Here is a 14,977-nt window from a genome sequence, read left to right on the forward strand (position 1 = left end):
ACCATGACCATCTGTGTATTCTGCGTGTCTTTTCTAATTCAATCAAACAGATACAAAGTGTGAGTCATGGTGTGTGTGAGTAACGCAGTACACGAAGGTGCTTCGGGGACTCGTGGTGCATCAGTTTTCATGTGTTCTTTCTGCATCTTCGCTGCTAATTTGCTCCATTACATGTTCACTGTACACTGAGCTTCGGAATGTGATATTTGTAAATATTTAAATTACATTTTTAAAGCAAGTATCGTCTCTCCTTAAGTGTTCTTGAGCGACATCTTGCTGCGTTAAGGCGTCAAAAGAGATGTTCTCTTTTTAAAGTCGACAAGTTATGATCATAATCTCTTATTTGGGCATTAATAAAGCATTTCATTATTATTATTAATGTTATGATCAATATTATACTCTACATACACAGCAGTATGTTAGCAACTGTAAGCCAAAATGAGGAGCTTATGCTTTCATATCTACCTTTTTTATATTTTCCTAAGAAATAATAAGTAAGACCCCATGAATAATTAATCAGGCACAGATTTTTTTTTTTTTTTTATCTTAGAGAGACACTTACCATATGCTGCGTCTGCTTTGCCTTCATGACCTTGTGAAGCGTTCATGTCACTCATCTTAAGCTGTGCTCAGCATGGGAGCGGAGCAGAAGATAAAGTGTGCTCATTGAATAGCTGTCTGTGTGAAACAATAAGCAAAGACAATGGCCGTGTGGATTCACTGCACTACAAATATCCACTCTGCAAGTCATTTCACTTTTTATTGGGACCTAAAATCCAGTTTTGCCAAAAGATAAAGACTGCCGATAAAGCGAGAAATGTACAACCTCCTTTCTGTAATGTATTTGGTATAGTTTCTATGTTGCTACTGACTATTTTTAAGACATTAAAACCCCCCAAAATGTGGTTGCTTGTATCAGTTCTGAGATGCGTTTTAGCATTTTTCAGATCATTGTTTTGGTTTAACAGCCGGTTAACTCTAACTGCTCTCTTTAGAGTCATTTCCAGCCGGCAGCTCATTTCAGTGTAAAAGCTATAAACGCTAGAATGGACAATGTCATACTAGCTGACCCTTTCAAATGGCCCACAATATTCACCAGTGTTGTGTTTAAAGCTTGCCGCTCTGCCTCAGAGTGGCAAAAAACTAAAAATAATGCAGGTTGAAGTATTGCAAAATGTGTCATATACTGTATGCAGCTAGTTTCCCGTTCACATATGTAAAAAATAGAAGAAAACTGCAGTGTTTAACCTGAAGAATCCCTTGTATGCAATGAAAAATGGCTGCATATTGAATAATACGCTGTCTTTCCATTAACGTTATAATTAATTATGCCTGCCTTTGTCTGCCCATCCATTCACTGGGACAGGCAGGGAAATGATTAAGTGATGGAGTTCAAACTATACATGTCCTCTGTGTTTGGCATGCGGTGGATTAAATAGATGTAAAACCTAATGGGATTTAGCTCTCGGTCATTATAGTAATTCACTGTTAAACAAACTCTTACAGTCCTGCAGGCCGCTATCTGTGATTGTTCAGGAACATTCAATTTGACGTCATCAAGCGCTATTCACTGTGAACCCTGACTGGACCTGCGGACTTTAACGGCACTGACGGCTTCAACGTCACAGTGCTGCATCGTTCCAATCCATTGGGCATGAAATAGGATCCAAACAACATCGACTCATATTGTCGTCCTCAGATTATTATCCTCCCGAGATTATCTAAGAGTGACGCAAAGCGGAGAGATGGGATCGAGATGGGGCGAGTGCAGTTCAGCATGTGGTCAGATGGTTTTCAGGTGCCTCGTTGAATACCGTCAGTCATCTGAAAAACAGCAAGAGGTGGTTGTGGTGATAATGGTGGAGATTTCTATAAATACAAAGGTTTATCTTTGCACCAAATGTGTAATTTTCTTCTCTTTAATCTGGGGTATATTGTTGCATAACTTAGCTTGATTTACAGGTGGAAAACCTGATGTTTTCTCAATTAATCATAGTTTAAAATATAGGTTTCCTCAAGTGTTTTAATGTAATTTGTATGTAATACATGAAGTGAATAAACCTCAGAATAAATGACCAAAATAACCACAATTTCGACCTTCACAGCAAAAAAAAAACAAAGTACGGGAGGCTTTCATTGGGTCACCACTGACGGGCCTAACTTCGCTTCCCAGTGTGTGCTGTAGCTGCTTAGTTAATCCTTATTCTCACATGCCAAACAAAATGTACTAAAAATGAAATGCCTGCTTTGAATACATTGATTTCAGAGTGAAGGAAATAGAGTTGCAGGCGATGAGTCATCTGTTCGCGTTAAACTCTTGCATGTGTCTACTGCAGTTAAATGTCTATTAATTGATTATGTCCGAGAGATTCTGGCTCTGCAGATCCACAACATAGATTAAGACTCACTATAGGAGGACCTCCGTTCACAGCGTCGCAGCAGATAACAGACCCAGATTAATATTAATGCACTCGTTGATGCTAATGGGCTGACAGTGCTGCCTTCAAACACTCTGCACACTTCAGAGGGTGAGTTTTGTCAGCACTTTAAAAGTTGCTCTGTGTCTGCAAAAACAGATGTTTGGTGATTTCAGAAAGAAGGTTAATGACTCCAAGTTCAAGGTGAGAGAGAGAGAGAGAGAGAGAGAGAGAGAGAGAATCTGACTTGTCACAACTACTAACCCCACCACTCACAAAGATCATTCTGTATCATGTCCATGAAGTACTTCATCTTCTTCATCATACATTAGATTTGAAGAATTCCAACCAAATAAACAATGCACCCACGCGGTGCTACGTTACAACCCTGCTGTAATCTCCAAGGAACATACTTTGTAAGAATTACATCTTTTAAAGCATCAACTGTAATTACGCTCTAAATCTTCTCTCCTCCAAAGCGTGTGTGGGGGGTTACCCATAGAATAATTGAAGATTTGGGGGGGGGGGGTGAGTGGTTAGTGTTGTACCCTGACATTATTCTTTCACTGTGGGCAGGAACAGAGGGAGAAGCAAACAAGGCTGACTGCTTTGTAGCAACACTTATCAGTCCATTGAGCTGTGAGCGGCTCAGCAATGCCACACATCAGTGGATCATCTGAGCAAATAATGTCTGACACTGCGTGAAAATGAAATAATGAATCACTGCCATCCCTCTGATCTCTCCACAACTCCGTCCGTCCTCTCGCAGTAAGCCCTTCGTTTGAATCACTCCAGCAAGCGGAGAGAAGGAAAAAAAAAAAGCACACGTGAGAGCGGACGTGCTCGCTGTCGTCATTCCTGAAAGGCATCAGAGTCGCTCCACAAATTGAATTCCACTTGCGACAATAGCTCATTCTGATAACAATAAAACACTCAGAAAGTGAAGGTTAATAGATCTTTTTACTCAGTTGCCTGGCGTCTGCTCCTTTGCAGCGGCCTTCAGCTATATTAGAGTTTGATTGCTAATTTACCAGTGAATATTGGGTTTAAAGGTCTCTTAACTGATTGAGAGACGTTTCATGAATCATTTGTATTAGTTACATCAACAACCAAAAGGATGAGAACCCCCCCCCCCCCCCCCCCTCTGCCATTTGGATTAACGGTTTAAACTCCTCAGTCAGCTTTCCTGCAGTAAAATATAGATTAGTCAGTGTTAGTATTTCAAGTACTTATAAGATACTTAAAAAAAGTAATTATGGTGTAGTTGTGTCTTCAAACTCTTAAGCCAAAGGAACAAGAAAAACATAAAATTCACAAAATCTCATTACCTGGATGTAGGTGGCCTCTGATTGGTCTGTCCAGAACTGATGTGTATCAACAAAATGAACTTGATTTATATCAATTATATCAAGTAAGAACATTGCATTAAATGCAAGAAGGCTGGGCTTGAGGATTCTTAAAAATAGTTTCATCGTAAGCTGTGAGAACGGGGCTCATCAGTTCTAAGTAAGCTCCTTGATAACAAATGTATTCCACATGCCTCGGGCCTGATAAGAGACACACTCGGTTGATTATTAGTTGATTAGGCGTGTTCCGTGGGGCACATTGTGCACAGAACGCATTTCATCTTCAGTGAATTGAATTAAAACCAAACATCACAGTGTTGAGCCTGAAAAGTTTGAAGACGAAATCCTCTCTAAATCATTTTCTGTACACAACATTGTGTGTGTGAGTCCATGTCTCGGCTTTAATCGCCCACACGACATGTCATTGCGCGCTGTGGCCCGTTCATGCAGGCAGAAATGCCGTGAATTCTAAAACGTGTGCCCTTTGTGACGCCACCAAAAAAATGCTTTAAAAGCCTCAAAGCATTTTCTAAGGCAGAGTCGTTAATACGAGGAGACAAGGAGGACAAGGGATAGGTAGGGAGTGCATAAGAGCTACTTCCTCTCCTTCAGCCAATCAAGTGCGGATAAATGTCAAGTCGTGGAAAGGCCAGGCTTAGAAATGAAGATAGCCGTTGACTCCCTGAAATGTCAGCTAAAATTCCTGTAAAGCTAATTCAGAATAACTACTGCCAACGAAAATTGATCCTCGTACCTTTTTATGTTATGGTCCATGCAAGTTGAGTCAAGTTCCCCGATGTAGTACGGAGGATGAGCTGTAATTGCAAACCAGAACGCAAATAACAAACAAGTTCCCTTGTGTTTTTCAAATGTGACACACTCTGTCTAACACATTTATTTCATTGAATCAAGTACTCAACTCCTTGGCGTTCCTTCAACAAAATGGCAAAAACGTTATAATGTATGAAATGACGGTTGTCTTGTAAAAAGTACCGTAACCTCTGTGACAAATACACTTGTGTTTCTACTTCACAATGAACGCCACCTTGTGTTTCACCTGTTGAATGCAAAGTGACTCAAAAATGTGGTTTGACGTCATGAAACTCTTTCAGGATTATAAATTGAATAGTCACAGTTTTATAATGTAAAGTTAACGAGCCTCAAATTAAATGAGGTTCTAGCAGAAGCGTTGTTGGTGTGGACATTTCCTGCTGATGGTGAGCTATAGTGGCAGTTCTAAGAAAGTAAGAATTTTGAGTAATTTCATTTCATACAAAAGAATAATACAAGAAAAACACCCAACACTCCTCTATCAAAATCTATTAGCTTCCCAATACCTCAAACAATGTTTTTGCAGCTGCTTCAGCCTCTGAGAGCTATAGATTGAGGTTCATGTGTTTTTTTCCCCATCAACACTCTCTCAGCCCTCCGTGGTACAAACAACAGTTCAACTTAAAGTGCTAAACCATGTTTGAGCGAAGATAAGTCACACCACTAAGCCTGCGGATCGACAGTCAAAAGCTTTTCTTGCTCTCTTTCAGACGGGACAAGTGTCCTTCCGCTTTGGTGTTCTTGGATGGGGGTCGCCTCTATCTTTCTCAAAGAATATTAAACGCATCAGAAGTCTCTGACTGATGTGTTTACGAGCTCCCACAATAGTTTCCAGAACTTTCCCACTTATTTTGCTTTAGTTATAGAGCCTAGACTTCTGACATAGGCTTTACCAGTGCTGCAAGCTTGAGGTTTTGATTGTGAAATATCTCCCTCATTTTGTGAAGTTTATTCTTAAAAACCTGAGTTTTTAATATACCCGTTGAGAGTATGAATCTAAAGTACATTTTCTTCTCAATGTTTGATCCCACAAATTGTCCAAAACCACACGAATACCACCAAAAAACAAAATCCCACCAACAGTGCCACGTTCTGATTCCTGACACTCAGCATCAATAATCCCGAAGCATAACCAAATCCTTCAAAGCATCGTCAGCATTTTCCCTGATGTTGCCAGTTTTACATTTGCCTCGAGGACTCTTGGGAGATGTGTCGGGTTAAAAGAGGGTCAAAGGTCGCTCTTTGAAGAGTTGCCGCACTAGCTGCTGTCCGTGGTCGTCCCTCCAAACTGCCATGCTGATTGTCGCCTTGAAAGCTCTCCTGCTGTTTCGCGGTTATCACTTCCTGCTGAACAAAGGACAACCAAAGCAAGAATCATTTGCAACCTGCACACATGGGAACCATGAGGCACTGAAGTACGACTCGTTTATTCAGGGGTTGAATGTAATAGTTTTATTTTCCTAATCCGTGTTTGATGCTCGTTCAAAATGTTGTTGTTTTTTTAACCACAATCTTTCACCTTATCAAGTAGATTTAGTTGGATAAACTTTACCAACTACAGAGTGATGTGGCAGATCAGAGGATATGAACAGTTTTTGACGTTGTCTTTGTTGTCATATTTGAGGGCAGTTATGAAAAACCCATGTTGTTGTTTAAGTATGAGGACTTGTGCGCCTAAAGCCAGCCGTTTGTGAATTTACTTCATCCACGTCTCAAACCATATTACTATCACAGGCATGGCAGTAATCCTATACGTTTATGTCAAACTTGCATTGTTTTAACCCAATAAGCTAAATGATAATACACTGTAGTTTGAAGGGTGCTGATGTCATCATTATTCACATTGAAAACCAGAGTTGGTAACTGGTGAGTATGATTCTTTGTGGAACACCCTGATGTTCTCTGTATTGTTCATTTGCTGCATGTTATTCAGTTAGACTCTGGACTCTTGGCTTTGGGTTGTGGCTCAAAGGATAACGAGTATAGAAGAAATGTAATAGTAGTTGTGTTTTTCTGTACGTCAGACCCTAGCTTGAAGAAACTGCACTCACATTTATTCATTTGTAATTAGCTATATATTAATGATTAACATCATTTTGAGATAAAAGTCTGACTTGGAGGACATATTTTTGAGAAGGTATATTAACTGATAGTCGGCAGCACATCTTTGTTTGATTAAGCACTGACTCAGAGTGTGCAGCCTGACATCACAATTACATGTAAGCTGTGTGTAAAAGTGGAAGTAATAATGAAGAGTTTATCTAAAAATATTTCAGCGTATAATAGTTTTTCTGTTACACAACTAATGATGGGCAATATCAATATTAACCTTCCGTCATGGGTTAATAACAAATACTCCCGTTTCTTTGACATGTTTGAAATTGCCTCTTGAACAGAACCCGGCTCGCAATTCATGATGAGGTAAAAAATAATCAGGTTACACAACGACGAGGCAGAACATGTACAACATTTCCAAAAGATCTATTCAAGGACTTTGGTTTCCAGATGCAATGTAGTGCCGATCACCGAGACAACCTCTGATCTCAAAAATGGAAAAATAATTACTGCCCACTGTTGCAAATGGCTCCTGCTTGCTGTTGACAGATTGCTTGAATCTGTCCGCATCAAGGTTACTGAGAGGCCCATACGAACCAGGTCGTCCCTCTTAGATTACAGTACAGTCTGCTTTCTGGTGATGGTTTCCTGGCCCAGAGTGGGGACAGCCGTATCGATTCTGTCCCCCTCTTCAATCCATTATCAAGCCTCTATCAGGACAGCCAGGAAGCCTGGTGTCTTAATTACACTGCGAAAGTCTGGTAATTGCTTCATAATGACTTTGCCTTTCCTTATATTTTTTTTGACAAGACACTTTTCATAGCTCAGGGTATTTCCCTGGAGAGTATTATCAAACCAAAAGTCTAAGTGTCTGAGCGTGACCGAGCCTCCTGATTATAGCTTCTGTCATTTCTTGGAAAAAGCATTTTTATTTATTTGGAGCTTATTTATTACCGGAAGAAAATCAGTGAAGTATTAGTTCAGCATGTGGTGTGCTTTATTTCCAAGAGTAAGATGAGAAGATTGATTAGTTAGCATGGCTCTCTCCAACGACCAGCACCTACAATTCTTATCAATTAACACAATATATTTAGTTTGTAGCTTTCTTCTGCCGGTCTTTTGCTGGACACCCCACGTATTTTGATTCACATATTCTAAAGCAACTTATAGGCTATTAATTAAATGATTCCTTAACTCTAGTTCTCAGGATCTTACATGTTTTAAAGTACACGTAGAATAGCTAGCAAGAACATTACCACAGCACAGAGGTACTTCGGTGAGAGCTCAGTTTCCCCCTTGCTTCCAGTCTTTATGCTAAGCTAACATAGCCACATCCAGGCTCTAGCGTTATACTTGGAAAACAGCCTATCGCACTTTGTTAACGATGACTTATCACAGGTTGAAAGAAAGAAAACACACAGTTTATATCCTTTGATGCTGCCATTAAAAAAAAAAACTACAACAGTTGGGGAGCCCCTATTACGTAACACTCAATACTGGTGTCAATCGACACTCAATACAGTTTTATTTCATAGAAATATTGACTACATTCATGAATCAACAGCTCTGAGTCTGCAGTGAAAGCTAATCGATACAGAATATGTCTGTGGCTTTGGTCTTCTTCTTTTACTATCACAGTACATCAACATGCCTACTGTAAGGGAAAAACCCATTATCCGTAATCAACATGCCATGTCGATATCCTTTATGAAACCCTGCATCAAAACATATTTGGTCTAATTATTCATGAGAGCGTTCATTACAAACTGTTAGAGGTGCCGTCTCTTTGCGTAGGTCCATCATTCAAATCTGTTTGTTTGAGCTGGCATGCTGTGACAACTCCCACTCATGCTCTCTTGTGTGAAAGTGAAAAGAAAATGGAGAAAGGACAAGAGATTTAAGTGGCTTTTAAAGCACTGCAATTTAAATAAATTGTTATTTTTAAAAAAAAAAGAAAGAAAAGCAGCACTGAGCTCCCAATGCGTCGCGCTAGTCAATTGATTTGACAAAACACTTGAGTTTATTTCAGTTTCTCTTTATATTTTGCTCTTGTCCATTATTTCCAACTCTGAAATGACGCACTCTCGCATTTGAGATTGAATAAATTACAAATTACAAAGCCTTAACCTTGGCCTATTCTGCATTAATACTGTTATATTAATACAAGTATTTTCAGTGTCAAGGAAAAGCCTTGGGCATTCAAACAATTTTGCAAAAATAAAAAACCAATGAAAAGTGTATTGTTGTTAGTATGTAGTTGTTGAATTACATCTGCTCAACGTTTGTACTTTAGTCACATCATTATGCAATAGTTAACACCATATTATTATTTATATTCTGACAAACATGAAACTGTGATGTTGAGCAGTTTAACTTATTTTCAAGGTGTTTTTTCTGGTTCTTTTTTAAACGTTTTTTACATGACACCATAGACATTTGTGATTTATCAGCTGGATATGCAGCCATTGGACAGTTAGCTTAGCATAACGACTAGAACGGACAACAGCTTGCCTGGCACTCTCCAAAGTTCAAACATCTGCCTCTACCAGCGCCTCTGAAGCTCCGTAATGAGCACATTGTATCTTCTTCATTTAACTTTACCGTTGTACAGCGCCGGGCTAAAGTGGTTTCTCTCCACTAGAAGTTTCTATGCTATATGCTAAGCTAGCCATCTCCTGGCTGTAGCTTTATATTTACCATCAGACATGAGAGTGGTATCTATCTTTTCTATCTACCTCCTTAGGAAAGCTAATAAGTGTACTTCCCAAAATGACAGACGAATAAAATGTCTGCAGATTATCCCCAAGCATTTTAAAAGAAACTCTGGTGACAAGGAAGTTGTGAGTAAATGCACAGCGAGGAACAAGACAAGAGACACTAAAAAGAGACACTAAGCGAAGGATCTGCAGTTACTTCAGCTTTGTGAAGTCAGGAGAAGAGAGCAGCAACCAAATGTGACGAGTGAACCTGTCTTGCATATTAACCGGACCGGATAGTGCACACAGATTAAAGCTTTCCCCCTGGATTAGTGGTATCCTCATAACGTTGTCCGACTTGCACGGGAGTATTACAGTGTCTGCACGCGGGCACCGACTATACAGAGATAGTCTTACCAACATTTTGCTGAGCAATGGTTATCTATTTTCACAGCCTACACCAGTGAAACATGGTGACTCATCTCCAAAATGTCAAGTCCTCTGGCGTGCAATGAGTGTTTCAATTGATTGCGCCTTGAAGAGCTAATCGAAGGCCATGTTTTCTGCTCTGCACAGATGCGCCAGAACCCCCTTCCGTTGAGAAAGCCATCAGGGAAGCTGAGGTTGTTAACCTAAAGAAGTGCCACGACAAAGGTAGCAGATTTATTTTTCCTCGACTTCAAACCACGTTAAACTCTCCACTCGAGAGCGGCACAGATTATATAGATATCTTTGACAACTCTACAACGGTACTGGGTGATAATCAGCCATGCAAAGTGAAAGTTTACATGCTGGGGCTATGAAGCAAAACATTAAGAATAGAATACCAAAACCATGTCCAGATATTTCAACCATAGAACAACAGAAAGTTTGTGAAAGTCGAGCCCGTCTCCCTGGACAGAGAGATAATAGTGCGTTTTCCTGCGCGGGTCACAGCCGGTCAGTATGCGTCAGATTTAATGTAACACAGCGCCAAGGCCTCTGCTCCGGTCCTGTCTGTTGATGCTGCATCCCACCCTCTCTCACCTCATCACATCCGTGGATGATGACACAGATGACATTTCGGGATGTCAGGGTTTCGCTTTAGGGGGGGCGCTAAGTGCCACATGCCCCTAATGCATCATGTGCATTAAGTGCGTCTCGGGGCACCATGAGTCACGTCCGATGTGATAAATGGGATTTCATGCGATCATAATATCGTTGTCATGTTAATTTTTGACACGTACATTGACACATACGCGGTCTACAAAGTCCAAGTATTTCCTGTATAACTGCTCATTTCTGTATCAAGACATCTTGACATGTTTATTCTAATGAGGGGAAGCAAAGAAATGGCAATCAGGACATACTGTACAGCGACGCCACAGGACTGAAAAATAAACAAGGAATCAGATGCAGCTCACAATTATCAGCCCTTTTTACGATTTGCCTACAGACTCCACCTCACATCCCTTCTGGAAAACTTATTTTTTTCCAAAAATCAGCAAGTCATTTCAAAAGATGATTTCTGCCATGTTGAGCTGAGTCACGCCGTGTCACACGGCCCTCGCTGTGATAACTGTTCTGCGTTTTGAAGCCACTTTTCTCAGTCGTCTCTTTGATCCTGCTAAACGCAGACAAGTGAAGTTTGTTGAGGATTAAATCAAGACAAGTACAGCAAGGAGAGGTTTCAGTGATGTTAGGTAAAACAAGGTAATGGTAAAAGAAGCAGGATCATTATGTTTAGCCATCAGCGCTCCTTTTCGTCTGAACAAAGCACAAATGGAAATCAAAAGATGCTACACACGAGACAAAGGAGAAGGGAACAAAAAGCTGAGCTTTAGTGCCGATTGCCGAGGTAATGATGTCACTAAGTAGATCATTGTTGTTGCACTTGTTCTCTGAGCCACTTCACAGTTTCTGTTGTTTTCCTCCTCTCAGTAACAGTCAGCAGACGAGCATCCAATTATCAAGCTGAAGTGTTTGTGTTTGGCTGGACATTCGTTGCTGTTAACTGCTAACAGATTCAAAAAAAAAAAACGGACCCCATTTGGTGCATTACGTAACTCACACCCAAACAGGGCCTACTACAGCAGCGACTCACTCATTTGATGTGTCACAGAGAAAGAGGGAGGTCAGAAACTGAGCACTTTAACTGAGATATTCCCCAATGTTTTACACACAGTAGACACACATTTACATTACAGTCATTGTCACTACAGTCGAAGTGGTCGGGCGGGGGCTTGACCATGGCCTGGAGATAGGAAGGAGCTGTTCCTTTCACTGCCCTGTAGGCTGGCACCAGAGTCTTAGACTGGATGCGAGCTTTTACAGGGAGCCAGTGTAGAGCACGGAGTTGTGTGGGAGAACTTGGGGCGATCGAACACCAGACGAGCTGCAGCTTTCTGGACAAGCTCCAGCGGTCTGATGGCCGACGCCGGGGCTCCGGCAAGTAGTGAGTTGCAGTAGTCCAGGCGGGAGATGACAAGAGCCTGGATTAGCACCTGCGCCGTCTCCTCAGTGAGGAAAGGGCGAATCCTCCTGATGTTGTACAGCAGGAATCTGCAGGAGCGTGTAACCGATGAGATGTTGGCTGAGAATGACAGTTGGACATCCAGCTTCACGCCCAGGTTCCTCGCAGTCCGAGTTGGAGCTGGAATGTAGAAGCCGTTGGGTCCGTTTCACTTGACTCTTGCAGCGATATGACACATTTTTAAAAGCTCAAATATATTTCTCGCCTCAGCTCGATCAATATTTGGCGCCATGATCTTCTCTCCTGAAGCTATAAGTGAGCGAATCATAACGACAGATTAGGAGCGCAGCAGCCGTGAGCATCTTAACCGATAATGAGAGACTGAGAAATGAGAGGGTGAGTTTGCTGGCTTCAGTGATCACATCCAAGTGTCCTTCATGTTGTGGCGTTATTTGGACCAACACAGATCATTTAGCACCCCAGAAAATCTTCCCAAATGTTGCCGTCTCCTTTTTCCACTTTCTAAAAATGTTTCCGTAATTTGTGTGTCTGTGCGGACAAAACGAGGGGTAGTTAGTTGTCTTTAGCTGTCGTAGCTGAAATGATCCAAACCGTTATCAAGAGTTATAGACCCATTCATTTGTAGGCACTCTGACCCAGACATATTAAAAAAGAGAAGGGGGGGGGGGGGGGGGGGGGGGGCATCCAAAGGCTCAGGGGATTTGAACACTCATCTACTCAGCAAGAAGAAAAAAAACTCATCAGTGTGTCAATGAACGTATTGAGAGAACTAATGTACCGTCGCTGATGTGCGGTTTAATGTGTGTGCGTTTTCAGTCTCAGCCGGTGAGTTCGTGTGGCGATAAAGATGATCTTTGTATCCTTAGCTGTCCTTAATTAAATACCAACTAGTAGCAAACTATTAGCAACATATGGGCACATTTTGAAAGTGAAAGGAAAAAACAGAAATAAAGACGGCAAAGCATCAGGCGATCACACAGCTGCAATCCACAGAAAATAAAAGCTTCATAAGGGAGAATAAAAAAATCAAGATTAAGGCTTTTCATCTTGAGATGCCTTCTGGGCACGGACTGCAAGAGGCTCTTTGTGTGTTTGTGTGAGACATTAGGGGTCGTAATTGAGTTGGGCTGAACAAGGCCAATGACTGGAGCAAAAAGGTCAGCGGCTGGAGTTTATTGGGTTGTCTTTTGGAAATGCTACTAAACCCTGCAGGCTTTGACCATTTGCAACTAATCACTTCCGACAGATAAACCGATCGGCTGCTATTTGCGGAAGCATAACATTTACTTAGAAAGCCATGAGGTTGTAGGTTCAAGCTCCAGTGCGCGAGTTAAGAGACCGACACTTAGCGAAGCCGGGCTCCACACTTGTGACGTGACGTACAGCTACTTTATGAAACAAGTCACGACCCAGTCTGGCCTTTGTGAATGATATTAAGATGAATATTAACGCACTGTAGCATACACAGTCTGGTCTGAAATTCATTATATCAGTGTAGTGTATCTTTACACTAATGACTAAGTCTGTGTTCTCTATGCTCTCTGCTGCTCTGCCAGACTCCACCTGAAGAACATGTGCTGCAGTAATCTAATGTATCGCTGCGCGCTACACAGAATGAGAATTGATTGAAACTTAAGGAATAGAGTGGCGTGACTAACAATATCATGGAGTGAGGACAACAAGGATAATTAAAAGATCCTTAGTCAGTTGGAATATAATGGTTTTGTGATTACATGTTGGATGAATTGCATTTACCTCCTTGGTCAACACGGCACACGCTGCAGAGGTGGAAAGCTGTTGGCTGACAGGTGTTGGAATGATGTAGATGTTAGAAGTGATATTACAGTGAGTCATTTTCTCCTGCTTCAGTTTGAGTGAATTGTTATCGTGAATTGTGCCAACAGTCAAATCCCAATGTTACTTCAAGGTGCTCTCGCCCCTCGTCCTCTAAACACTTTATTTAGTGTCTTCATGACATGTAAATAAGAGACCGGGTGACTTCTGGAGTGAATGGTTCTGGTCAAACGTTGGACATCAGATGCTGCACACTGAGGCCGAACAAACAATAATGTATTCATTGTTGTTGGAGAATAATTAATGCACTTTGTGGCAGGAATTTCCTGTCAGGCCTTAAAGTGCTGTGGCTTGAAAATAAACCTTTCTCTTGGCTCCTGCATAATTTAGTCCATATTTCTTCTGAGTCCTATGAAAGGAGCAGTGGGATCAGTGATGAAGTACCAAAACGCACGGGGGGGGGGGGGGCAAAAATAATGAAAGATTGAGTTGCTTGAATTTGTTTTCTGACATGTAAGTATAAGATTGACAAAGCAAATCAGACAGTTTGATTTGAAAGCACCGATTACTTATTCAGTAGATGTAAATGTCTGAGCGGCGTAGAGGGGTACAGGAGATTTCTGATAATTGAACCGGTACAAAGAACAGAGCTGAATGGCCGAGAATCTTTACAAGTCATACATCCACAGCCTTTGTTCTTCGCACCCAATGTACCCGAATCTGAACACAGCGGCTCGTACGGTCAATGGTTCTGTTATAAGGCAGCGTTGATATGCTTCCTGTCCAGTAATAGACTCACAATGTCGATAGCAGAGCTGTTTTTTAAGTATTTTAGAGGATGGCCAGTGTCAAGTCGGCAGGGACATTAAGTCCAAGTTTTGCCAAAGCAAATTTCCATTCAAAGACAACAAGTCTCAATACTTGAGAGTGAGTCTCAAGTCAAATCTGCAGACTTAAGTCAAGTTTCAAGTGACATCACAGCCAGTCTCCCATTTGGTCTCAACAGACTTAATGCATGTGGCCATCCACATGTTCTGGGTTTTAACCAGATAAAGTCTCAAGTAAATGAAGTCTGACTCAAGTGAAGTCAGGTTCTGGTAGACAGATGGTGGTCCTGAATTGGAGCTGTGGTGTTGGTGGGCACAGTGGGAGAGAATAAATCTCCACCCACATGAACTAAACTACCTTTTCTTACATCAAAACGGGCGCAGCAATCGCACACAAGCTGTCTGTGGATTTGCATAGTTCATTTAACTACTGCCACCAGTTTCTCGCTGGCATTAACATTCATTTATTTAGATCAATATTGAACCGCAGAGACGGCCAATTATGCTTTATTCTTCTGCTCTGCCTGGATATAGTTAA

This window comes from Pholis gunnellus, assembly GCF_910591455.1.
Source record: "Pholis gunnellus genome assembly, chromosome: 23".
In the NCBI taxonomy this organism is placed as follows: domain Eukaryota; kingdom Metazoa; phylum Chordata; class Actinopteri; order Perciformes; family Pholidae; genus Pholis; species Pholis gunnellus.